Source organism: Colias philodice, chromosome 14, assembly GCF_061535455.1.
Source record: "Colias philodice isolate Cphi_HAF_F1 chromosome 14, ilColPhil1 Martin Lab GWU primary, whole genome shotgun sequence".
Taxonomy (NCBI): domain Eukaryota; kingdom Metazoa; phylum Arthropoda; class Insecta; order Lepidoptera; family Pieridae; genus Colias; species Colias philodice.
Window position 1 is genome coordinate 5,783,554 of NC_143099.1, and position 12,447 is coordinate 5,796,000.

The 12,447-nt window shown below is 33.8% G+C and overlaps 1 protein-coding gene across 2 annotated transcripts in view; it reads left to right on the top strand.

Annotated features, from left to right (window-relative positions):
• Window positions 1-12,447, top strand: part of Girdin (protein girdin) — a 362,727-nt gene that overhangs the window by 36,922 nt on the left and 313,358 nt on the right. The gene's annotated exons all lie outside the window — the stretch shown is intronic.

A 12,447-nucleotide genomic window follows, 5' to 3' on the forward strand; every position in this document is an offset into this window, starting at 1 on the left:
TGCTGAAAATTCCGTGTAGCCCGTGTAGCAGTATAATCGTTTTACGACATAGAATATCAACATGTCAAATACAATTTTTTCCGTGGTTTTCCCGCTACTAGGAGATATGGAAATAATTCGTTTTGTTTGATATAATTTCATTTCATCATAAACTACCGAAAGAGAATATAGTCATTTTTGTCATACATATTTGTAAACGCCGTAGATCTAGCCGTAGATGTAACCACAGGTAAAATAATACAATGAAGGAACTTTTATTACTAGCAGTTCAGTACATCTGCAACAATGTTTTACCTTCAGTACAATGTAGGTATCGTAACTACTAATTTTCGCTTGCGTGACGAAAATTCATGTACATTTTATGATTGGATATCATTTGTTAGATTTTGTTATCGTAACTTCGTAGCGGTATGCTACGTTGAGCTTTCGTGACTACTTCAAATTGATCGCTTGTTGCTGTATAACATTTTGAGGGAACGCAATAAAATGTCGTGTATATTTATTACAATAGATATGTTTAAATCAAAATATGTAGACCCGAATAGAATAGTTTTATAAAAAAATAGTTAAATAAGTAAGGCGACATAAGAATATAAGAAACTTATTTTTGTTCTTCATTCGTACAAGACACGTATTTGATCGTAGGTTTGATTGTTAGACCGGGAGATACTGACACAAAATTTCGAGTCATTTGTAACAGGATGGCGGTTCTACAGGGGTCTTAGTACGGTCACGGATGAATTCTACACATACCCGTGGCCCTGTCGCTGATGCGGCTTGACGGAACACAGTGGGGTTTTGGTCGGTAGGAATCCGACATAACCCACGGCCTCTTCCCCGGAGGCCGTGGGTATCTATGCAAGATTTCCCCACTAAAAAAAAAAAAAAAAAAAAAGGGGTCTTAGTACGCAATGACAAAAAGAAAAACGATGGTGTGAACACTGGTACCGGCGGCTTAGTCGCGTGGGCGTTAGTCGAACTCGTCGTAAAAATAGCGAAAGTCAAATGATTTGTAACACAAAAATTTTAGAATTTACCGATAGCCCATAAAAAAGAAGTAGGCGGTAGTGTCATGCCATACTTTTCCGGTGTGACTTACAGCCCGCCATACCGACGCAAATGTGTTGATTTAAAAAAAACAATTCAACCATTTGTACCAGGCTACCTTTTGCACAGGTAACCATCGTCGTGTAGCCATTTACGAAAATCACCATACCATACTTTTCGGACGATTCCAAATGGTCGCCATACCGCCGAAAATCTGCAAATATTTTTTTTTTCGCCAAACTTTTTGTACCAGTATTGCATTTGGATTTTTGGAGAGTATTTGATAAAATGTGACCATTATTATATTTGCCATACTTCTAGTAGGGGGAAAAAGTGCTGCCATACTTCATAAATAAATTTATTATTAATTTATAGAAGTGAAGATTTCTACCACCTAGATCTTTGAAATTTTGTATTTATATTTGTTGAACCTCAAACTTATAGGAAAGATTAATGCCATACTGTTACAAATCGTTCAAAATACGAATAAAATCATACAATAAAAAAAAAATCTTATACACATTCGCCACCTCCCACAGGTATGGCATTATCACACTTCTATTTATAATCATTCAGGAGTTGTTGAAAAAAAAATGTAGGGTGTTACAAATGGTTCGGCGAAAAAAAAATTGCAGATTTTCGGCGGTATGGCGACCATTTGGAATCGTCCGAAAAGTATGGCATGGCGATTTTCGTAAATGGCTGCACGACGATGGTTACCTGTGCAAAAGTTAGCCTGGTACAAATGGTTGAATTGTTTTTTTTAAATCAACACATTCGCGTCGGTATGGCGGGCTGTAAGTCACACCGGAAAAGTATGGCATGACACTACCGCCTACTTCTTTTTTATGGGCTGTCGGTAAATTCTAAAATTTTTGTGTTACAAATCGTTTGACTTCGCTATTTTTCCGACGAGTTCGACTAACGCCCACGCGACTAAGCCGCCGGTACCAGCGTTCACACCATCGTTTTTCTTTTTGTCATTGCGTACTAAGACCCCTGTAGAACCGCCATCCTGTTACAAATGACTCGAAATTTTGTGTCAGTATCTCCCGGTCTATGTATAGAACTTTTATTCAATACTGTAAGATGAGATATTGGTTGATTTATTGATTTGATTGATTCCACAGTACATATTCGCAATAGATATCTAATATTCAAATTTTGCAACATTAATTTCGTTTGTAAGCAGGTATCTACGGTAAAATCAGGATTAAAACTATACAAATTAATTTAGATCTTGTAAAAAACTTCCTTTCTTTAAAAAGTAACTAATTTATTTGTATTCTATATAATATACGTAATTTTAAAAGGATACCTACTTAATTGCCGAACGGTTGTTATGTAGGCGAAAATTAGAAGCAATTTGCGAGTGTAAGAGCGTATAAGCACTATGCGGGTAGCCGCATTGCGGGTAGCCGTCCGGCTGACCGCAAGCACAATTATGTACGTAATATTCATTTCTATGCGCACTGCGATGCGGCTACCGCAGACCGCACAGTGCGCATAGAAATGAATATTACGTACATAATTGTGCTTGCGGTCAGCCGGACGGCTACCCGCAATGCGGCTTTCTATGCGCACTGCGATGCGGCTACCGCAGACCGCACAGTGCGCATAGAAATGAATATTCCGTACATAATTGTGCTTGCGGTCAGCCGGACGGCTACCCGCAATGTTCATTTCTATGCGCACTGCGATGCGGCTACCGCAGAACCAGTGCCGTCTTTAAGGCAGGGCCCGCAGGGCCCTGGCCCGAGGCCCCGAGGTAGGCAGGGGCCCCACAATTCTGAAAATTTTCGATATACAACAACAAATTTTATAACATAATAAGAAAAATATCAAATCACACACTTGGTAAAATAGAAACAAGATTCAAAAAATTTATTTATTGAACTCTCATATGTGGGGTGTTAAGAGACGGGGTTACGATTTAGCCTATTGCGTTATTGTAAACTGAAAAATGATAAAGTTAAAATTTAAGGATTTTCCATCCCTTACATAGGCCCCAGCCAGTACCTTGGCCCATAGCCTCGTTGATCCTAAAGACGGCACTGCGCAGACCGCACAGTGCGCATAGAAATGAATATTCCGTACATAATTGTGCTTGCGGTCAGCCGGACGGCTACCCGCAATGCGGTTACCCGCATAATGCGTATACGCTCTTATACCTATTAATTATTATCAATATTGCCACCCATTAAAATCGATTTTGTAATCCAATCTGTACCGGGGTGGATATTAAGACGATATTTGGTACACTGAGAGGGCGCCAGAGATGAGATTAGATTAATTACTGTTGAGAGTAAAACGTAATAAGGTCTGGTACATAGTATTATCATAATGAATATTATATCACGGAATTTATTCAATTTATTGTGTCAATTAAGAAAGAAGAAAGAAGATTTCTAGAATCACGAGTTGAATTTCTTCAACACATAGGTAAGCAAGGTCGGTAGTAGATAATCAATAAGTAGGTATAGATAACTCTATATGCTATAACCACAGTATTACAATATTATTTCCTACAGTAAGGAATCGCCTTTGATGTCGCGCGATGCCGCCGCCAGCGTAGGTACTTACGCTGCCACACGAAAATACGCTAGGGTTGCAACAAATGGGAAATAAAACAATTTTGATTATTAATATTATGATGAAATCATTTATTCATATGTACATTCAAAATAATTGCGATTATTAAATCTGATGTAATTATTTGTTCATAAATATATAATTACAGATATTGCACTGCTAAATATTATTTACGTGGACACTTTATTTTTGGATGTTCTTAATTGTATATTATACCATTTAACTAAGTAATGCATTCGCATTGGGATGTACAATCTGATTAGAAAATAATGAGGACAACATATACATAGCTTTGATTTTAATTCAACAGATACAATTAATACAATCTTTCTGAAATATTGTTTCCTTCTGGGATTTCAATGTAGATTTACATCCGTAAACGAAACAGTTTTTGCGCGTCATAATAGAATATGTAAATACCTATGTATAATAAAATTATTACACAAAAAATACGACTGCGTCGTCCTTTCGCGATAGTTAATGCAAACTCAGCGTGATTGCATTAAGCGGCCCGCGTCGCCCGACCCCCCGCCAGTTCCCCTCCGTTTCTCTGCACAAGTACATTCGTCGCCATACTGTAGGATGGTAATACTGTGCTATAACTATTTAGCATTTAGATATTGACTTATAAAATTAAGACTATTATTATTGTGAGGGTGGTAAATTAGACTGGGGTAGAAGCCTTTAAAAATAATGAAAAGATAAAAAAAATCGCAGTCGGATGAAACCCATTAGAAAAGGAGGGGAATATGATGAAAATAAAAGGAAAAATAAATTACGGTCAATCCGAGTTCGGGAAGTGGGAGGGGGGAGCTTTTAAGAGAAAAAAATGGTTTCTCCTGATTTCCGACAAAACTACAAGTCCTATAGAAAAAAGTTCAATGGCAATGTTGTAGGTAATTAAAAGTTCTACAACTTTTGTATTCGCAATTTTTTCAGATAACCTAAAAATTTAGGTGAAAAATTCAAAAAACCAAGTTTTTGGTCTTTTATTTTTATCTACTTCAAAATTTATTTTTTTTCTACGAAATTTGGTGGAAACTTACTTTATTATGTCCCAAATACACTGTAATTTATTTGATTGAAAATATTTATTTTTTCGCCTTATTTTGAATTAATACCAAAAAAACAACCTAATTTTCAATCGAAAAGTCACCCGTCAAAATATCAGCTTTTTTCAAAAACTTGGGGTGCCTTTTATTCATTGAAATCTCTACTTTCATATGGTGTAAAAAAAAATAAACACCACTATAGTAAATGTTCTCAGGAAATGCATACAAACAGTGTAATAATGAGCTTTTACTAAATCAGGCACACTTCTTGAACTCTATATCTTCTCTTGTATCGGCTTTTCGGTAATATTTCAAAAGAAAAATAATTATCTGTTCTAAGTTTAATATTTTACAGCATATTCAAAAGCAAAATGATGTCGATAAAAACATTTCAGGTAGTTCGAGAAGTGTGCCTGATTTAATAAAAGCTAATTTTCACACTGTTTGTATGCATTTCCTGAGAACATTTACTATGGTGGTGTTTATGTTTTTTACACCATATGAAAGTAGAGATTTCAATGAATAAAAGGCACCCCAAGTTTTTGAAAAAAGCTGATATTTTGACGGGTGATTTTTCGATTGAAAATTAGGTTGTTTTTTTGGTATTAATTCAAAATAAGGCGAAAAAATAAATATTTTCAATCAAATAAATTACAGTGTATTTGGGACATAATAAAGTAAGTTTCCACCAAATTTCGTAGAAAAAAAATAAATTTTGAAGTTGATAAAAATAAAAGACCAAAAACTTGGTTTTTTGAATTTTTCACCTAAATTTTTAGGTTATCTGAAAAAATTGCGAATACAAAAGTTGTAGAACTTTTAATTACCTACAACATTGCCATTGAACTTTTTTCTATAGGACTTGTAGTTTTGTCGGAAATCAGGAGAAACCATTTTTTTCTCTTAAAAGCTCCCCCCTCCCACTTCCCGAACTCGGATTGACCGTAATTTATTTTTCCTTTTATTTTCATCATATTCCCCTCCTTTTCTAATGGGTTTCATCCGACTGCGATTTTTTTTTGTTTCAAAAATTATCTACTCTAGTCTAAATTACCTATATATATTAAAGAAAAGTAGTAATTTAAAATATAAATGACCTAATAATATGAAGTAGACGAGGTAAGTGTGAGTAGGTTTATATTTTACCTAATTTATTTATAAGCTTCTAAGTTATTAATTTAAACGAAATATAATTATAATATACCATGTAAACATGATTCATAAAAAAGGTTTACTTATTTTATAAACGTGAAATAATATAAATATATGTGGATATGATATGGCCGTAGGCAAGATTGTTATTCAATCGCGTGGGCAGTCCATCACAGAATTTAAAATAACACGTGAAATTTTAGGTCATAATAACAAAGTTTCTATATAATAACATTTGCGAAGCCATTAATCAACTCTCAAAGTTCCAAATCCATTTATTCGCATTCTCAATATGGACGCAACAATACATTTGCAAAACTGACTCTCAAGTACCACTTTTAAGGGAGACATTTAATAAATGTACACTCGCCTTTCCCACAACAGAACACATCAGTTTAACTGTCACTTGGCGCATTTCTGAGTTGAAACAATTCTAGAAATGAAATATTTTTAAAGCCATTAGCTAGAAAGCCTTCCCGGTCTAGACTCAAAGTAATCTTTTATTTATCAGTACGAAAGTTTAGCACACTTACAAAATAAACCGGATAACCGATAGCAGGAACCCACCTGCTATCAGTTGATTTAAAGCGAATTAAAAACACTGGTAAAATAATTTTAAAACATAAATCAATATCTGTAACTAATGAAAATCATCATCCATAAACACTTTACTTTATTTAACATGGATCTGATTATTTCATAAACAAATTTAACGGAAAGACATCCGATATAAGCAAAAAGAGTCTCATTTCGTTAAAAGCTAGATAAGATACCATTTTTTAAGTAATCTAAATAAAAATTTCCCTTGAGCTCTTAGTATAAATCCGGTTTATTAAAGTGCTTTAAGGTGTAGGTGAAACGAAGTTCTATTTTTTATAAATCAGATCAATTATATCTTGAATAATGCATTCATTTAAATATAATCAGTTTTGATATAGGTATTTGTAAGTTTATTGATTGCAATCGTACATCCATAACGCAACATTTGCGAGGTTTTAATGAAGATCAAATAAGGGCGCGATGCAAGGGTTTGTAGTATGCGCGACGCTATAGAACCGGTCAATATTGTCGGATTACCCGGCTTTATATTGCTGATGAATAATTGTGTCCTGCGTCCGACCCGGATTAAACCGCTTCTCACTGATTTAATTGACATCACCAATATAATAGCTAGCTATTTATAGTATAAACAGAACGCTAATGATTTGATTTAAATTAATGATTTAAGTAGGATCAATTATATAATAACAGAGTAATAAAGTCATGTTACAAAGGATAATGTATATGTGAAGTTGTTGTTTATATGTACACATTTTTTAAGCTCTGATACGTAAACCCTTAAACCCAAAAAGCATACTTTTAACATTCAATCATCAGAGTGAGTTTATAAAAGTATAAGAGACAATATTTATTTTTGAGAACTTTTATACTGAATATAATGTGGTAGATTAGCAGTTTTCAGTTGAAAGGGGACCTGTTCATCACACAGTGGGCGGACAAATAAATTTCTCAGCCGGTATAACTCCTTAATTCTTCGTAATGACCTCACGCCCCATACTTTTAAAACATTTGAGCGGTAATGAAGAAAAGTTAAAGCCGTATTTCATCTCACAATACTCCGGAGTAGACACAGTTGGGAAAACATTGTCGATGTTGGAGTAATTGATGGCCAATCTTTTTAAAGTAGAAACCATTTCTCTCACCTTATTTGCTGTCAATATTTTTATTTCGGGCTATTTGATACATACTACTTTCATCGGTTTTATTTTTTAAATTAAAATAAGTTGTAGGTATCATTTTACGGATGCTTTTAAAACAATTTGCTCTGGGATCGCACAGGTGTCGGATGCTTTTAGCATAGTGTTTCTTATACACGTAGGTATATAAATAAATTGTTATTTAAACTGACTTAAAATATTGTGCGTCTATATGCAGTTTATTCTTAGCAATAGTAAAATTTTAAAATAATATCTTATAATTCTACAAAATATTCTTTTAAATAAAGTATTGTTACATATTTTTCAGAATTACTTTTCACAGGAAATCCTTTTCATTATTCCGGAGAATAGGTATACTTTTCATTGACACGGACGACGGCTAGGGGTTTTTAGTTCATATCTTTTATCCTGCCTCACCTTGTTATTTACATTATTTTAATTAAAAAATGTTGCTGTTTTGATTAAATAATACAGCAAATAAATTATACGGGAAGGGAGTGTGTTTTTTTATCAGAAAACGTAGGTACATCCTTCTCACAGCCGTCCTCATTACAATTTAAATTAGTTTTTTCAGCCCTACATTTTCTCAGAAACTGAGTAACCTCGCCTTTGTGTATGTACATAGATAAAAATATTAGATTTTTACCGTAATAAGAACGCTTACACCGCTAAGTACCCCCAGGCAGGGGGTAGCCAGTTAATTTCGTTACGATGTAGATAGAACACGTCGTCATTTGCGCAAGCTTCCTTTGTCGCCTTTATAATTTCTGTTTGAACGTACACGACGAGTGAAATTTTTATCATTGCGCTGAATTTATATGCTCTAAGCTTTTAATTCCTATTCCCCTGAAGCTAGTCGTTTTTTTTTTCATAAATGGGTATATAATACGGTTATATATAATCATGTCATAATTTATGTGTAGATAACCGTATACATATCTATATTTAAGGTGTACTTTCCTATTACATTTTTTATTTGCTTTAAACTGTGTTTTAAATGGCCATCTTTTAAATATTAAAGACAGAATGACCATTAACTTATCAAGCATAAAGCATCACGATAAAGCTCATCTGTCCATTTTCAGCACTAAGAAAGTAGCAAAAAATTCAAATAAATTAAATTACACACAATAAGTTCCCAAGTTATTCGACGGCGCGCGGCGATATGAAAGTCTGCGATGAAGATTTTTCGTCAAGTTATTGAACCCCGAGCTCTCAATCATCCCCCGCCATATTTCACACTGATTGATTGATTTGACTTTAATTTTACATACTTTTACACCTACTGGATAAATTTAATGCCTAAATCATGAACGTTTGGCTCAATTTATCATTGGATATCTAATTTGACAGCTTATTAATTAAAATATCGTTCGAAAACTTTAGCATAGGATGTAGTTGAGATACTATATTACCTATAAGAAAATAAATGCCTCTCTCTCTAATTTTAATTTCATGTAAAAAAATAATATAACATGTAGGTAAAGGTATATGAATGATGATGAATGAAAATTAATTCCGATAGTAACATAGTTGATAGTTGTAGGTCAGAATAGTCTGAAGTACGAACTAAACTGAACTATTTCTCATTAGCAATAAAATATAGTACTTTAATACCGGTTACAATCATACTAGGTAATACTGAAACATCGCAAATTCAATGGGGCATGTGTTAAAGCCGTTTGGTTACGACGCTCTAGGGCCGTATAACGATCCGGCTAATGTGCGAGATGTAATTAATTATATCTTTATGGATCTGTGCATCCAGGTGTTTTAGCGTTTTAAATAATAGCTTTAATCTATAGATTTTATATTAAAGTTGTGATGGGGAAGAAATAATTCCACATAAGAACTTTAAATTTAAAGTCTTGTTTTGCTCTCTTGCCTCTTGTACGAACCAAGTATTGCTCTTATTCTCTTAATAAAGGTGGGTTGGGTATGCACACAAACTTGTGCAGCAGAAAGTATTAATTAAAGGAATACAAAATAAAGAAAAATCCAAATTCAGATTGAAAAACCTATCCTCAAAAAGTTACGACTGGAGTTTATTCACAAGAAGTCATCGTAATATCTCGCTACGGTTAAAACATACCTGAAAATAAAAAGCAAAGAATACTTAGCAGAGTTCGGTTTGTGTTTCAATAAAGTAACGAAGAGCGAGACAAGCTGAACGTATGAAAGTATTCACTTGAAAGCGGCAACTTTAAGCCACGTCTGTGTTGAGATACAACAAACCAATGAAAACAAGACTCGCTCGCTGGTTTGCGGCTGAACTTGTAAAAGTAGGAAACATTCAATGATTCCCGCATGTGCCTCGCTGTTCTCGTTCAAGACATTTTGTCGATGTGTAGTGTAAAGTTTTACGTTTAAATCTTCGCACAGTTTGTTGACGACCAGTATTGTTCGATGTATCTTGTTCGATCCTGATAAATAAAACAGAGGGTAAGGGCGTGATCCATAATGCATTTCGAAGAAAAATATTCTCATAGTTAATTATATGTATATTATATTAAGAGAACATGCTCTTCTATGTGTTCACTTTCCATGTCCATTTTGACTTAGACGTAATTTTATTTCTATTTTAATAATTTATCTTCCCCATTTGACTCCCATTATAAACAAAATCTGTCTTCACTTAGGTATTATTTTCAATAAGCTGAATTGCAACAATCATTTAAATTTAAAAAGAAAAAAGAAGAAATACACCCTTTTCATTCCTTTAAAATTTGGTGTAAGTAAGTAGCTATTGAGTAGAAAAATGTTTTCAATTCAGAAAATGCATTTGTGAAATGGAGGTTTTTTGTAATATGTATATCGTAATAAATTACATAGCAAGTGGTGCCATTACTTCTCATTACCAACTTCACCGTGACTTCCAAATTTCGAGTTCAAAGAATAAATGCGTTGAAAATAAAAGTAGGACCATTAAATAAATATCGCTCGGTCAAAACTTTGTGAAAAGTTGTGCCGGGCTTTTACAAAACAAAGAAAATAGAAAGTTTTGGTGGCCCTTTAAATATCATCGTTTATTATTTGTGGTACATACTATCTCGATGTTTGTGGCAATGGTTTTCAGTTGATGAGATATTAAACAGGAAATTATTTGTCGAAGTAACTGCATAGTAATTTTGTCTCAAAGCGTCTATCTGCTAATTAATATTCAGTCTCTATTTGAAATACCTAGTTAAATGTCGTCAATGTCTAATGTGTAATCAGAAACGTACGAGTCAGCTAAAACCACTTCACCTGCGCTGAAAATGTAATACTATACTCGTGTTTATCTATACTAATATTATAAAGAGGAAAAGTTTGTAAGTATGTATGTATGTATGTATGTATGTATGGTTTTCACGCAAAAACTACTGGACCGATTTCAAAAATTCTTTCACCATTAGAAAGCTGCATCTTTACTGAGCAACATAGGCTATATTGCATTTTCAAAAAAATATGAGATCCTTACCAAAAATGCAATAATGTAACCCAAGGTGTAAAAAAATCCTCAATAAAACTTCTGTCATCGCGTGCGCTGCGGAATCTATTGAAGATAGAACAAAAAAATGTTCTACGGTATTATAGAATGGATCAATATCTACAAGAAAGTCCGCGATACCATATGTCCATCTTCAGTAGTTTTGTTACTACAACAACTTTTTTACGTTTTCAAAGTAAATAGAAGTGCCGACAGTAATCAAACCATGTTATCCATACACATATATTAATCCTTATCCCATTAAATAATGTTTTATTATAGACTGTTTCAATACCAGCAAAATACTTTTTAAATGAAAAGAATTGGATATTCCATTCAAAAGATATAACGAATTTTAAAAGTGTCAATCTACAGAAAATAGTAGGTATACTGTTCGAGCAGGCCGTAGTGCGGGGGTCACGGAGGAATTCTACCAATATGCGTCTTGACGGAACACAGTGGGGTTTTGGTCGGTAGGAATCCGACATAACCCACGGCCCCTCCCCCGGAGGCCGTGGGTATCTATGAAAGATTTCCCCAGTCCCCACTAAAACAAAAAAAAAAGGCCGTAGTGCGGGACGGGGTAAAGGTGATTTTCATGTGATTAAAAATTAAACCTATAGTCCGACCTATAGTAGACTTTTCACTGTAACGATATCGCTATCTATGCGGGTGAAACCGCAGGGCATTGCTAGTGTTTTGTAAAGAGAGAACGTACGTAACATCTTAATGCTTGCAAGACGTAAGACTTGTTAGAACTTCTTTAGGGCAAGTTCTAGCGTTCAAGTACTTAGTTTGGCGTCTATTTCACTAGCGAACAAAAACTGAGATGTAACAAAATTAAAACATTCGTAAAAGTGCGAAGTTAATAATTTTATTTCAAAATAAAACTGTTAAGGTTTTATTACGCGGAATGTTAAATTTGTTGAAATAGAAGAGCTATAAAAAGTGTGATACCTACCTATGCTTATTTTAAGTTTTATTGATGTGAACTAAAAATAACCTAATAATAAAAGTGAACTAAAAGGACCTTAAACATATTTTTTTCTCATTTTTTTCTCTATTGTTAGCGCTTTAAAGGTTATGATATGATACAAAAAGAAATATAGTTCGGTGATGTGAAGGAATCCTATTATTCGGGGATGGCTTTCACTAATCACTATCTACACTGTACCTATGGCTTATATTTATACAATGTCGTATATATTATTTAAGCTACATGTACTATTCTATAGTTCAATTTTATCAGCTTTTTTATTGAAGTAATCTCCACTAAGATTAATGGCAGTTTCGCGTAGGTATAATCTATGGCTCTAATCTAAGTACTTAATACTTTGTAAGTACCTAGTTTCCCGAAAACTTTTATTTTTTTATGAATATCTTTAATCCTTTCGTAGGCTTAATCAATTGCATTTAA